Source organism: Pipistrellus hanaki, assembly GCF_964339955.1.
Source record: "Pipistrellus hanaki genome assembly, chromosome: 1".
NCBI classification, from domain to species: domain Eukaryota; kingdom Metazoa; phylum Chordata; class Mammalia; order Chiroptera; family Vespertilionidae; genus Pipistrellus; species Pipistrellus hanaki.
This window is the reverse complement of record NC_140503.1, coordinates 105,142,796-105,155,728: the sequence shown is the minus strand read 5'-3', so window position 1 is coordinate 105,155,728 and position 12,933 is coordinate 105,142,796. Positions and strand designations below refer to the sequence as shown.

At 42.9% G+C, this 12,933-nt stretch overlaps 1 protein-coding gene across 1 annotated transcript in view; it reads left to right on the top strand.

The window, feature by feature from the left end:
- THSD4 (thrombospondin type 1 domain containing 4) overlaps positions 1 to 12,933 on the top strand; it is a 691,206-nt gene that overhangs the window by 410,693 nt on the left and 267,580 nt on the right. The window lies entirely within an intron of this gene.

Sequence of the window (12,933 nt, the reverse complement as noted above, 5' to 3'; positions counted from 1 at the left end):
TTTAAATAGCCAAAGGTTTATAGAATGCTGTAACCAAAGATAATGTAGTGGTTTGGTCCTCCTCAATCCCTCACTGAGGCCCAGGCAGGGTAAGCCAGCAACTTGCCCAGGATCACACAGTGATAGACAATGATGCTGCCAGCACTGAAACCAAGGAATTGGGGTGACTTGAAAGGGTTTGGGGACCAAATGGAAATAGCAATCAACATACTATGATAAATGAATAGTCAAAAACACAAACATTGGTATTATTTCTTAGTAAAATATCTGTGATCCATTGAAAAAGGGTCCAGGTGGTGTCCTGATAGAGGAGATAAAGCTAATGAAAGAGGAGAGGGACTACAATAGAGTAACGTTTGTAATTGGTTCTCTACTTATCTACTCCATAGAGTATTTTCGAATATCATTGCTATTTTGCCCCAGGTCACCAGCGAGCACATGTGGGAGCTGGATTGCTGATGGGAGTGCCCCACAGCTGCACAGCAGCCCAAGGCTGGTTTGACTTCCTCTAAGTCTCTACAGTCTCACATCGCCCTCTTCACCTAGTCATCTATGAGGACAGTTAAAAGATGCCCCCTCCTTACTCTGGGCATCCATGCTGACAAAGGGGTGTCCTCTGCCTGTCTTCAGTACAGTGCACTTGGATGGCACTGTCTGCTCTAGTATTCTACAGACTTCAGTCATTAGCCTTCACAACTTATGCTATGTTCACATACCATGTGTACAATTATTTACTTTTTACTTAATATCTGTCTTCAAATAAAGGCATTATTTCACTTTTTCTTATTTCAAGCAAGGCAATATGTATCAAATCATCTTTTCTATACTGGTTATAATTCAGGTTTTGCCCAGTGATTAGAGCATTGGCCTGAGAACTGAAGAGCTGTGGGTTTCAATTCCTGGTCAAGGGCACATATCTCTTCAAGGGCATGTACGTTGGTTGCAGTTTGATCCCTGGCCCTAGTCAAGGTGCAGGTGGGAGGCAGCCAACTGATGTATCTTCCATGTCCATGTTTCTTTCTCTCTTTCTCTCTCTCTCCTCCCCTCTCATTTTCCCCACCCCTACTCACTCCCTTCCACTCTCTCTAAAAATTAATGTGAGAGGGGGACAATCCTCTGGTGAAGATTAGAAAAAAACATTTGTTATATATAATAGATATTGCATTTTTTATCTGTTCATTTGTAAACGATATGATGTAGCTCATTTTTCAACCCCTTTAAACATATCACTATCTGATGATTTAAATTAAATTAAAATTCAGTTCCTTGGATTAATGAGCCACATTTTATTTTTTTAATACATTTTATTGATTTTTCACAGAGAGGAAGAGAAAGGGATAGAGAGTCAGAAACATCGATGAGAGAGAAACATCGATCAGCTGCCTCCTGCACACCCCCTACTGGGGATGTGTCCACAACCAATGTACATGCCCTTTACCAGAATCGAACATGGGACCTTTCAGTCCGCAGATCGACGCTCTATCCACTGAGCCAAACCGGTTTTGGCAATTAGCCACATTTTAAATGCTCAGCACCCATCAGGGCTGGCGGTGCCATATGGGACATGCAGAGAGCAGCCCATCTTTGCAGCAGGCTGTACCCGTGAGCTGTCTGTCTGCCCAGGGCACGTTAGCTGCTTTCATTGGCACAAGGTGAGCTAAAATATGGTCAGATTATCCAAATAACTTTGACTAGTATTAGTTTACTAAGTGCTAGCAAAAATGTCCAATAATAGTCTATTTCAGTTATCGGAGACCATTGTAGACCATTATCTGAGTAAGCAGCAAGGCAAGCAGAAGCATTTGAACTTGAGCAACAGATTCACATCATTGCTCTAATCTGACTCATTCCTGTAGCCCTCAGTCCCTCCGCTCCACCACGCTCTGCCCTTTCTCTCTCCCCCACTTCATCTCTCCCTTCTCTGAGTGTCTGTGTTTTCTGCTTTCATGCTCCTTCTTCCTCTCACTCCACTGTTCTGTGTCCTAGCCTCGCTTTCATTCTTGCCCTTTCTTAGTCCTCTCTCTATGTTCCTTTTACAGTTTCAACCAGAAATCTCCCTAATTCATAATCTGAGTATATTTAGATTTCATATTGTAAATTACTCTTCAACTACAATAATGTCAGGCCAAAGGATATTCTGAGTTGCAGCACGAATAAGGGATGCCTCCTAGCAGAATGTCATAGACATGTGGTCAACTGCACACCAGACATCTCACCTTGAAAGTCCCACTGGCACTTCAATGTCAGCACGCCTAACACTGAACTGTTTTCCACTGAAACCCCTGCCTGCCCTCACCATACCAAACTACTCACTTTACCCTACTCCCCTCCAAAGTCCCCTTTAAAAGAACAAGAGAACGTTTTTATAATGCTTCTCTTCATGCCCATGGAAGAGGGGCCCAAAGCTCTCTTTGTGGCATTGGTCACCTTTATTGAGAAGCCTAAAAGCCTAGAATTGTCTAGAAGTCTTGATGTAACTTCTTTTAAAATAAAAAACCACATTACTAGTGTTTGGAAAGCTTCTAGAAGATTCCCAGAGGGAGTGCTGCATAGACATATGTATGCTCTGTCTGTTGGCCATGAATATCGAGGACTAGAACATACCAAACTCCTATCTCCTTATTTTTAATTACCCAGAGGCCCCAGACAGGAAACTCTGAGAGAAGTTGAATCCGAGAACTCTCAAAGGGCAGGATATATGCATTGCTTGATTGCACAAACTAGACCCAACCTTATGAGGATAAAGAATAAAGTCTTGCCGAAACCGGTTTGGCTCAGTGGATAGAGTGTCAGTCTGCGGACTGAAGGGTCTCAGGTTCAATTCCGGTCAAGGGCATGTACATTGGTTGTGGGCACATCCCCGGTAGGGGGTGTGCAGGACGCAGCTGGTAGATGTTTCTCTCTCATCAATGTTTCTAGCTCTCTATCCCTCTCTCCCTTCCTCTCTGTAAAAAAAATCAATAAAGTATATTTTTTTAAAAAGAATAAAGTCTTATTTATTCCTTGTGGGAAAATGTGTTTTGTTTTTGTTTTGTGTGCACTCTATGCTAAATGCATTCAATTGGACTATGGAAAATTTAGTTCTTGCTAATTTACACAAGTTATAATACCTTGGTATCCTTCATCTGTCAGCTTTAAAACCTTAAATGTGGGATCAATTATTCTCAGGAAGGTGATGTGATTATCTGATTTCTTTCTCAAAGAAAAGTAGGCGTTTGGCCAAGATGGGAAGTCCCTACCTGGGTGGGAGTAATGGAAACATCCTCCTAACTAGATTCTGTACTGCTCCACACTTTGAAAAAGAGAAGTAGATCCAAATTTAGCCTTCATTTTACTAAAATTTAAAGTCTATGTTGTCCTCTGAAAAATAATAACTGTAACAACTATTGTTGAATGCTTAGAATGTGCCTAGCAGTGTGTTAGGTGCTATAGACACAATCGCATTAATCCTCATTACAACCCTGGTGGTATGGACTCTACCTCCCCCTGCCTGCATAATATAGTTTGAAGAATTTAAGTCTGAGAGAGGTAATAATTTGTCAAAAGTCACACAACCTATTAGTGGCAGAACTTAGATTCAAACCCAGGTCTGTCCAACCCCAGAGGTCTGTGGACTTTTGACCCTATAGTTCTGTTTTTGTTTTTTATCACGTGTTAACTTACGGTTACTGTGAGCCAGGCACTGTTGTAGGCTTGGGAGGTTTGAAAATGAATATTAAAGGAGAGACCCCTATTCTTATGGATCTTATGCCCTAGGGAATAAAATCAGAAAAAGAGTAAGTTAAAGCAAAAATCTGGATCATTTCAGATGTTGGTAATGCCATAAGAATAAGAGATGGAGTACAGTTTTAGTGAATGTGGGACTGCTTGTGTTGGGAGCTCTTGGAAGGATTTTCTGAGAAGATGGATTTTGAACTCAGATCTCAATGCTAAATAGATCCAGAATGCCGGTGTTGAGGGTAATATAAGGAGCATGTGCACAGGCATTGGGGTGAGAGTGAGTGCATGTGTTTCATGAACAGGAAGAAGGCCAATTTTGCCAGGTAGCCTCTGGGGGTAAGTGACATAAGGTTAGACATGGAGACAGGCTTTGAGTTTTGTTCTAAGTATAATAGGATACCACAGAAGGGTTTTAAGCAGAAGAGGTATACAATCTGAATTAAGTTTTTAAAAGTTCACTCTGGTTTCTGTTTGTGGTATTCAGGAACAGGAGCAAATGGAGGAAATGGTTAGGAGAATATGAACTTCACAGAGGCTGGGGGCTTTTCAGTAAGGAGGATAGTGCTTTGGAAACAGCAAAGGGTTGGAGACAAGAGGGTATTTACTCTCCCTTCACCCAGGCCCTGAGATATTCAGGATGTGAGGAGGGAGCCACAAGGGCCAGCCAGGTCCAGTCAGTGGAATGAAGGGAAGGGAACATACAGAAGAGAAGATGAGCTATTGGGAGTCTATTTCAGCAGCAGTGGTGGCTAATCACATTAACAGCAGCTAGTTTTATTGAGTAGCATCTAGCACTATTCTAAGTGTTTTCTTGGAATAACTTCTTTATCCCTCTACTAATCCTAAACTGTAGATGTTTTTATTAGCCCCATTTTCTTTTTTTTTTTTAACTTTTTTTTTAAAATATATTTTATTGATTTTGTACAGAGAGGAAGGGAGAGAGATAGAGAGTTAGAAACATCGATGGGAGAGAGTCATCGATCAGCTGCCTCTTGCACACCCCCTACTGGGGATATGCCCGCAACCAAGGTACATGCCCTTGACCGGAATCGAACCCGGGTCCCTTCAGTCCCCAAGCCGACGCTCTATCCATTGAGCCAAACCGGTCTCGGCTATTAGCCCCATTTTCCACAAGAAACTGAGACACAAAGGAGTTTAGAAACTGGAAGCTACTAAGTGATATGGTTAGGCTGACAGTTGTAATTTGGGAAGTTGGAGTGGCAAGGTTTGGGGTTGTCAGAGAAGAGGGTTGGAGAGGAGCCTCACTAAGGAGAGATAGACTGGTCTGGAGATGAGACGCAGATGAGGGGTGACGAAGGTAAATGCCTGTTTCGTGATGCCATTTCCCCTGACTGAAGGTTCTCCATCAGTGTGAACTGGAAGCCTGGGATGCTGAGCACCTGCTCTCCTGCAGCTTCTGTGGGTGGGCGGGAGCCTCAGTGAGCAGAAACTCCTTCCTGGAGGACTTGCTCAGACAGCCTTTAGGGGAAGAGCACTTCCATCTAAATACAACACTATCTTGACCTCTTTTTCCCACTACTCGTGGGTGGGGAGAATGCTCATATTTACCCATTTCCTGGGATGTTTTAACATGACTGTCATTTGGAGATAATGACCATTTGCTATGATTGATTAAGCATTTATAATGTATCATGTTCTATGCTGAGCACTTAACATGTGTTGTTCCTTCAATAAACACAACTATTGGGTCGGCAACTAAGTAATTGCGGATTTTTTTAAGAAAATCAAAGACAATTTTTTCATGGAACTAAATAACTTTATTCTGTAATGTATTGCCCATTTTGATCAATGACCTTTTGCCATCTTTCAGGCAGCATCATAATCCCACGTTCAAAAAACTTCTGGTTTTTATTAGCAAAAAACTGAATCAGGTACGATTTGACATCATCATCATTATTGAAATTTTTACCATTCAAGGAGTTTTGTAAAGATCGAAACAAAAAGTAATCAGATGGTGCAAGGTCAGGACTATATGGTGGATGTGGCAAAACATCCCAACCAAGCTCCATTAATTTTTGCCGAGTGACCAAAGATGTGTGTGGCCTTGCATTGTCATGATGGAATACAACACCTTTTCGATTTGTCAATTCGGGCCGCTTTTCTTCAACTGCATTGTTTAATTTCATTAGTTGTTCAATGTAGACATCAGAATTGATCGTTCGGTTGGGTGGTAAGAGTTCAAAGTAGACAATTTCTTTGTAATCCCACCAAACTGATAACAAAACCTTCTTTTGATGAATATCAGCTTTTGATGTTGTTTGAGTTGGTTCACCTGGCCTGCTCCACGATATTTTCCGCTTGATATTGTTGTAAACAACCCATTTTTCATCGCCAGTTATCAGTCGTTTTAAAAATGGGTCATTTTCATTACGTTTCTTTAGCAAATCGCAGCTGCTAATGCGTTGCGTTAACTGTGATTCTTTCAGTTCGTGAGGAACCCATGTATCGAGTTTTTGAACATAGTCAAGTTGTTTTAAGTGATTTTCAATGCATGTATGTGATACATGAAGCTTCTCTGCAATCTCACGTGTTGTACTGTGACAGTCTGAATTGATTATTGCTTTGATTAGGGCGTCATCAATTTCAACTGGACGACCAGAGCGTTTTTCATCTTTGAGTGAAAAATCACCAGAACGAAATTTGGCAAACCAATTTTGACACTGCCGTTCTTTTAAGGCTTCGTCACCATAAACAGCACATAACTTTTTATGAGCTTGCGATGCGTTTTCCCTTTGCGGAAATAAAAAAGCAAAATATGACGAAAATGTTCCTTTTGATTTTCCATTTTTCAACTAACGCCAAACGAAAACTACAAAACAGATCAAAAAAACTTTTTTTACTGATTAACAGCTGAATAGCCAACTATCAAATAACAAAATGTGTTTTACATTTGTACTACGTCTGCAAACTAAAAATTCAACTGAAGCCATATATGTGTGAAACCCGCAATTACTTAGCTGCCGACCCAATATCTTATGATATAGCTATGATTATTGCTCCCTTTTTCTGGTAGACTAAGTTCTAGAGGAGCTATATAACTTGCACAAAGTTATAGTGAGGGGTGGACCTGAGATTTCCATACTGCACTCTGATATCAGAGGTTAATCCGTACCCACTCTGCTATAAGTGAGGAACATACATATGCTGGGCTGGGAGAGTGTCCCCAGAAGACTTTGCAACCCCCCAAAAACAGGAAGTGTAGCAACACAAAGTTGAAAGAGTGATCTTGGAAGTGAACAACCAAGGTCTTCCATAACTACTCTGATTTTGAAATGTCAGTAGACTGGCTCTCAGAATCAGGAGCAACCTGAAGGTGATGGACTTGGGGGAAACAAGGGTAGAAATGGGAGAAGTGATGTAAATAGAAAGAAATTACTGCTTTACTTACTTGTTTTCTCCTTCTGAGTCTAAAAGTGACATTTCTCAAATCATACTCTCCTCTTTTTAATTCCACTGAGAAAACACCTAAATAGCTGTCTACTTCCCCACTCTCCCCCACAACAAGAAATGTGGTAGGATTATGAAAGATGTTTGTTAAGGTATTTTAGGTTTCCATTATTTTAAAAGAAAACAAATATGTAGGGTATTTTAAAAAGAAAAATTTTGAGTGAATGAAATCAGATTATTTAGACATCATATTTAATTAAATCCTTTTCATCACTTAAAAAATATATTTTATTTGATATTCATCTACGGTAGTCTTATCCAAGAACGTGGGTGGGTAATCTGATCTCCTCTCAGTTTTCTCGGGCCCGATGATCTTGGCACAGTCACTTTTTAATCATATGTCGGTATTTCTCCAACTTGAAAATACCTGGACTCTCAGGACAACGGAGCTGCTGTGGAAGAGCCGGCAGTGTCTTTGCCAAATGGCCCTCAGTAAGGACACTGCCTATGAGGCTGCTTTCAGCCCTTCACTTGTATTCTGAAAGAATTCATAAACTGTAAATCAGTTTATTTTCTTTTGCTTCACCTTGTGGATCAGATTTTTCTGTCACTTAATATTCCTTGGAGGTCCTCTAGAGAAAAATGTCATGAATAATAGACATGTGTTCCTTTGTTTTATGAAAGTGTATTGCGTGCCTACTATGTACTAGGCTCCAAATGTCAAAAATGAATAAGGTAGAGCCTTGTTCTTAAGGTTCATTGTTTGAAGAAATTATTACAGAAAGCGGTAAGGGGCAGATATAGCCACTTGTGTGGTGAGCCAGTCTGTGTTTCTTTCTGTAACAAGTTCCTTGAGAGTTAGGGGCCGAAAGTCTTGAACATATTCGCATAACTTCCAGATCATGTCCCTGGTGCACTTTACAGCCATGTACTCCTGTCCTGACCCAAGCGAGGCTTTGCAGATCATCAAGGCTACCTCCCCTGACATGAGGAAATGGAATCTGAGACATCACCCAACTGGGAAATGGCAGAGCCAGGCCTTAGACCCCAAATTCCTACTCCACAGAATATATATATATATATATATATATATATATATATATATATATATATGAGAGAGAGAGAGGTAATATGCAAATTACTTCATCCCAGTAATTACTGTTTAACAAGCTGTGAGCGCAGTGGGAGCTAGGGGCCAGACATGAGCCCCTGGAACGTGAGGCTTCCTCCCAGGCTGGCCCCCTGCTAGGGATGTAAGGCTGCCTCATTGGCTCCTCATGTGAAAGGTGAGCTCAGATCCTCATTTTTATTCCGTGTAGTGGAACGTGGGAATTGGTTTATAGGATCCAGTTCCACTTGAGTAAATGTTACTACCGTCTGAGAGTAGATGTAAAATGGGGATCATATTTATTCACTCACAGGCTTGCTGTAGAACAGACAGAGTCACCATCCTCACAGAATTCAGGATGCTCCAGGTGCAAACCTAGAATGAAAAGTCAGCAGCACCCCACATGGCCAAGAACTAGAAACTGCCCTTTGAAATGAGCCTATGCAACAGAACTGTGAGTCCCGGGAGGCCAAGAGGAAAGCCGTCCTTGAGGTTAATTTACAAGTTTAAGGTGCAAACTACTTAAAGTAGTTGCCCAGAAGCCTGAATATTTGCTACATCCTGTCAAAGTTTCTCCAGAAATGCTGTCTCCTAAACTCCGGAGCAGTGCTATCAGGTGTCTGTTTCATCACACCCTCTTCAGAACTGAATATTGTGATTTTTAAAAAAGTTCCAGGTATTTATCACACATAATAATCAAAAAGTTAATCCAGATATCTACACTAATAAAAAAGAAACATGCAAATTGACCACACCTCTGCTACACCACAAGCCATGCCCATCAGCCAATCAGAAGCAAGTATGTAAATTAACCCAACCAAGATGGCTATGGTCATGGAGTGAGCAGGAGGCTTGGGTTTCCCTGGCGATAGAGGAAGTCAAGCTTTCTGCACCCCCCTGGTCTGCTCTGGCCTCCACTCAAGGCTACAAAGTTTTAATTATAGAAGATAAATAAATCCCAGATACCAGGGCCTCTGCTTAGGTTGCTGGGGGTGTGGCTGGCCTACAAACCACCACAGACCCCTCACCCAGGCCACCCCATACCCCAAGGGAATCCCCACCCTAATCCGGGACACCCATCAGGACAAACCAGCCACTCCCACCCATGAACCAGGCCTCTATCCTATCTAATAAAAGAGTAATATGCAAAGTGACCATCACTCCAAAACAAGATGGCTACCCCTATGTGGTCAAAGATGGCTGCCCCCCTGTGGACACAAGATGGCCAATAAGGGAGGAGCCAGGTCTGCAAGGGAGGGCAGTTGTGGGAGATCAGGCCAGTAGGGGAGGGCAATTGGGAGAAACCAGGCCTGCAAGGCAGGGGGCAGTTGGGAGCAATCAAGCCTGAAGGGGAGGGCACTTACTGGTGACCAGGCTGGCAGAGGAGGGAAGTTGGGGGGTGACCATGCCTGCAGGAAAGGACAATTGGGAGGTGCACAGGCCTGCAGGAGAGAGTAGTTGGGGGGTACCAGGCCTGCAGGGGAGGGCAGATGGGGAGGACCAGGCCAACAGGGGAGGGCATTTATGGGTGACCAGACCTGCAGGGAAGGGCAGTTAGGGGCAGTCAATCTGGCAGGGGAGCAGTTAGGCATCACTCAGGCTGGCAGGGGAGCATTTAGAATCAATCAGGCTGGCAGTGGAGTGGTTAGGGGGTGATCAGGCTGGTAGGCAGAAATGGTTAGGGATAATCAGAAAGGCAGGTAGGCAGGCAAGCAATTGGGAGCCAGCAGTCCTAGATTGTGAGAGGGATGTCCGACTGCCCATTTGGGCCCAATCCCAGTAGGATCCTGTTAGGACCTGGTTTAAATGAACATCCCTCAAGGGGTCCCAGATTGGAAAGGGTTCAGGCTGGGCTGAGGGTCACACACACCTCTGTGCACAAATTTTGTGCACCGGGCCTCAAGTCATAATAATAAAGGGCTAATATGCAAATGGCCATCACACTATGACACTGTAAGGACCAAGACCAAACAGCAGGAGGCTGCGTGGAGGCAGGGTGGGGGGGGGGGGCGGGGAGAGAGAAATGGGAATTTGCAGTGTTGGTGGGCAGGGACTTGTGCCAGCCTGAGACATGGAGCTGCCTCCCAGCCCAGTGCTTGGTTGGGGACATGAGACTGCCTCCCATCCCAGTGCTGGGCCAGGGACATGAATAGCAATATTAAAATATTTCCTCTAATTAATTCCATTTTAATGTGCACGAATTTCTTGCACTGGGCCACTAGTCTAAAATAAAAGCCTATGTATTATATGTACATTTTGTTTACATCTTTAAATGTTCTCAAATTTATTAGTATGTATTTGTTATGATTTATTATTGACAGCTGTATATTTATTTAGCGTAGCCAGCATGTTGTGCTGTAAGGGTTTAGTAGAAGTAAACTCAAATGGTACTCTGGGCTGCTGCTCCAGTCCCAGGTATGCACTGGCCACCCATAAAAACACAGTACTCTTGGAAGGTGTGGAGTGAGGAGTAGGGGTAAGGGAGTTCCAGGGCATACGGCAATAAAAGAAACATGCAGCTTCAGGATGAGTGTTGTAAAGCAGAAATCTGGCTCACTGATTGAAAGAGAAGTATTCAGCATTTCATGCTTAAATGCAACCAGTTAATGGGGAGAGTGGTTGTCACTTAATATGTGTTCAATAAACATTGATTGACCGAATAAATATTGGGAGGATAAATACAAGCAAAACAACAAGCCAACCCAGAATTGTCATTTCCTTTTTGCATTGTGCCTCTTAGAATATCTAATTGATATAACACTTCCAAGGAGGCCTCTCAGTGGAATCAAAATGTTTCCATGGCAGAGTTCACGAATGTCTATCTTCTGATGTGAGGAAACTGGTGCAGTGGCAATAAAGTGAAAAGAAGGGATCTAGTAAGTTTTAAAATTGGAGACTCCAGCCTGAAACCTGGAGCAGGAGTAGCCAAGCTTTCTAGAAGCCTCCCTTGTGCCACAGTATCACACTTGAGTGTACCGCCATGCAATGGCCACACTCTGTTATCTGGCACTGATAGGAACAGAGGAGTTGACGCTTGGGGTAAATCAGCATTGGCTCCTGTTGCTTTATTTTTGGAAATGAGTAAAAATATATCATGATGACTGTATTAGTTTTCCAGGGCTGCTGTAACAAATTACTCCAGCTTAGTGGCTTAAAACAACATAATGTATTATCTCACATTCTGGAGACCAAGCATACACAGTAAGGTGTGGGCAGGGCTGCATCACCTCCAGTTTCTCCTAGGGCAGACTCTTTCTTTGCCTCCTCCAGTGCCAGGAGTTCCTTGGAGTGTGGCTCCATCATCTTCGTCTCTGCCTCCATGGTCACATAGCCTTCTCTATATATATGTTTTCTCTGTGTGTCTCTTAAAAGGACCCTTGTCATTGTACTTAGGGCCCACCTGGGTAATTCAGGATGATCTCATCTTGAAATTCTTAATTACACTTTGTCCAAATAGCATCATGTAAGGGAGGAAAAACATTCCTTCAATCGTTCTAAGTTCTTGGTTGGGGCCCCTGTAACACAAGAAGATTAACAAGGTAAAATCATACAAATTTATTTAACAAAAGCTTTAGGTGACACAGAGCAGTTATGGGAATGAAGGCCTAAAGAAACAGTTAAATTTGAGTTTCTTTTTACTAGCTTTAATGAAGAGTAGAGAGTTTTTGAAAAATGTTTTTGGACAAAAAGGAGGTTGAGATGAATGTATTAAGCCAGAAAACCTTATCCAGGCCTGTTCATCCGACATCTTTGTGGCCTCTCTGTGGTGGAGATGAGGGTGTTCCTCTCCTCCAGGGACAGGGGCTACCTCACACATGTGGGTTCTCTGACATGTTTCAAGGGAATATCAGAGAGTCCTTCTTGCATCTGTCTTTTTTAAAGTTCCTCTCACTTAAAATGTTCAAGAGGCAAGGTGCCATATATTTGGGCTACCATGTTCTGAACCCCATCATTCACATTCACAGGTCTGGGAATTGGGACATGGACATAACTTTTTGGAGGACCACCATTCAATCCATTACAGTGATTGGGATGTATTAGGAAGACAGTTTGTCAGGGGAGCAGGATGCTGAGTGGGGAGCAGACACTGGGGTTTAGGCTGCTCCTGCCTTAGTCCAGGACTGAGGACATGGGGAATGGCTCAGGGTGGAGGCTGTGGGCATAAAGGAGAGGAGGTGGAATCTGAGACATTAAATAAAAGAGTGTTTTAGGACTTGATCACTGTGTGTATGGTGAATGTGAGAAAGGAATGTTTTAATTTAAAAACTTTTAACTAAAGCATGTTCAAAAATGTGATCAGAATACTGGAGCTTGGAATGACAGGCACCCTGTGGGGGCATGGAGCTATAGGCATATACATTGGGTCAAACATGGCTGGACAGGGTTCTCCTCTATGGCCCTTTCCAGCCATGGCACGCCCATGCATATGGTGGCTTTCCAGAGGGGACCATGTGAGACAGCCTTTCCTACACCTATTTGACTATTTTCCCTAGATTACCTCAAAGGACAAAGGACCCATACTCTGGAAAATATCACTCTGCAGTAGGGACTGGGGAGAAAAGAAAATGTGAGGGACAGAAGGACGGAATAAAGAAAACCGAATCAGGTAATCTGGTGAGGGCCAGTTTGTTTCCCAAGACCTCTGCCAGCAACAGGGATGGCCACAGGGTCCGAGGGAGTTTGCAGACACCACTGGA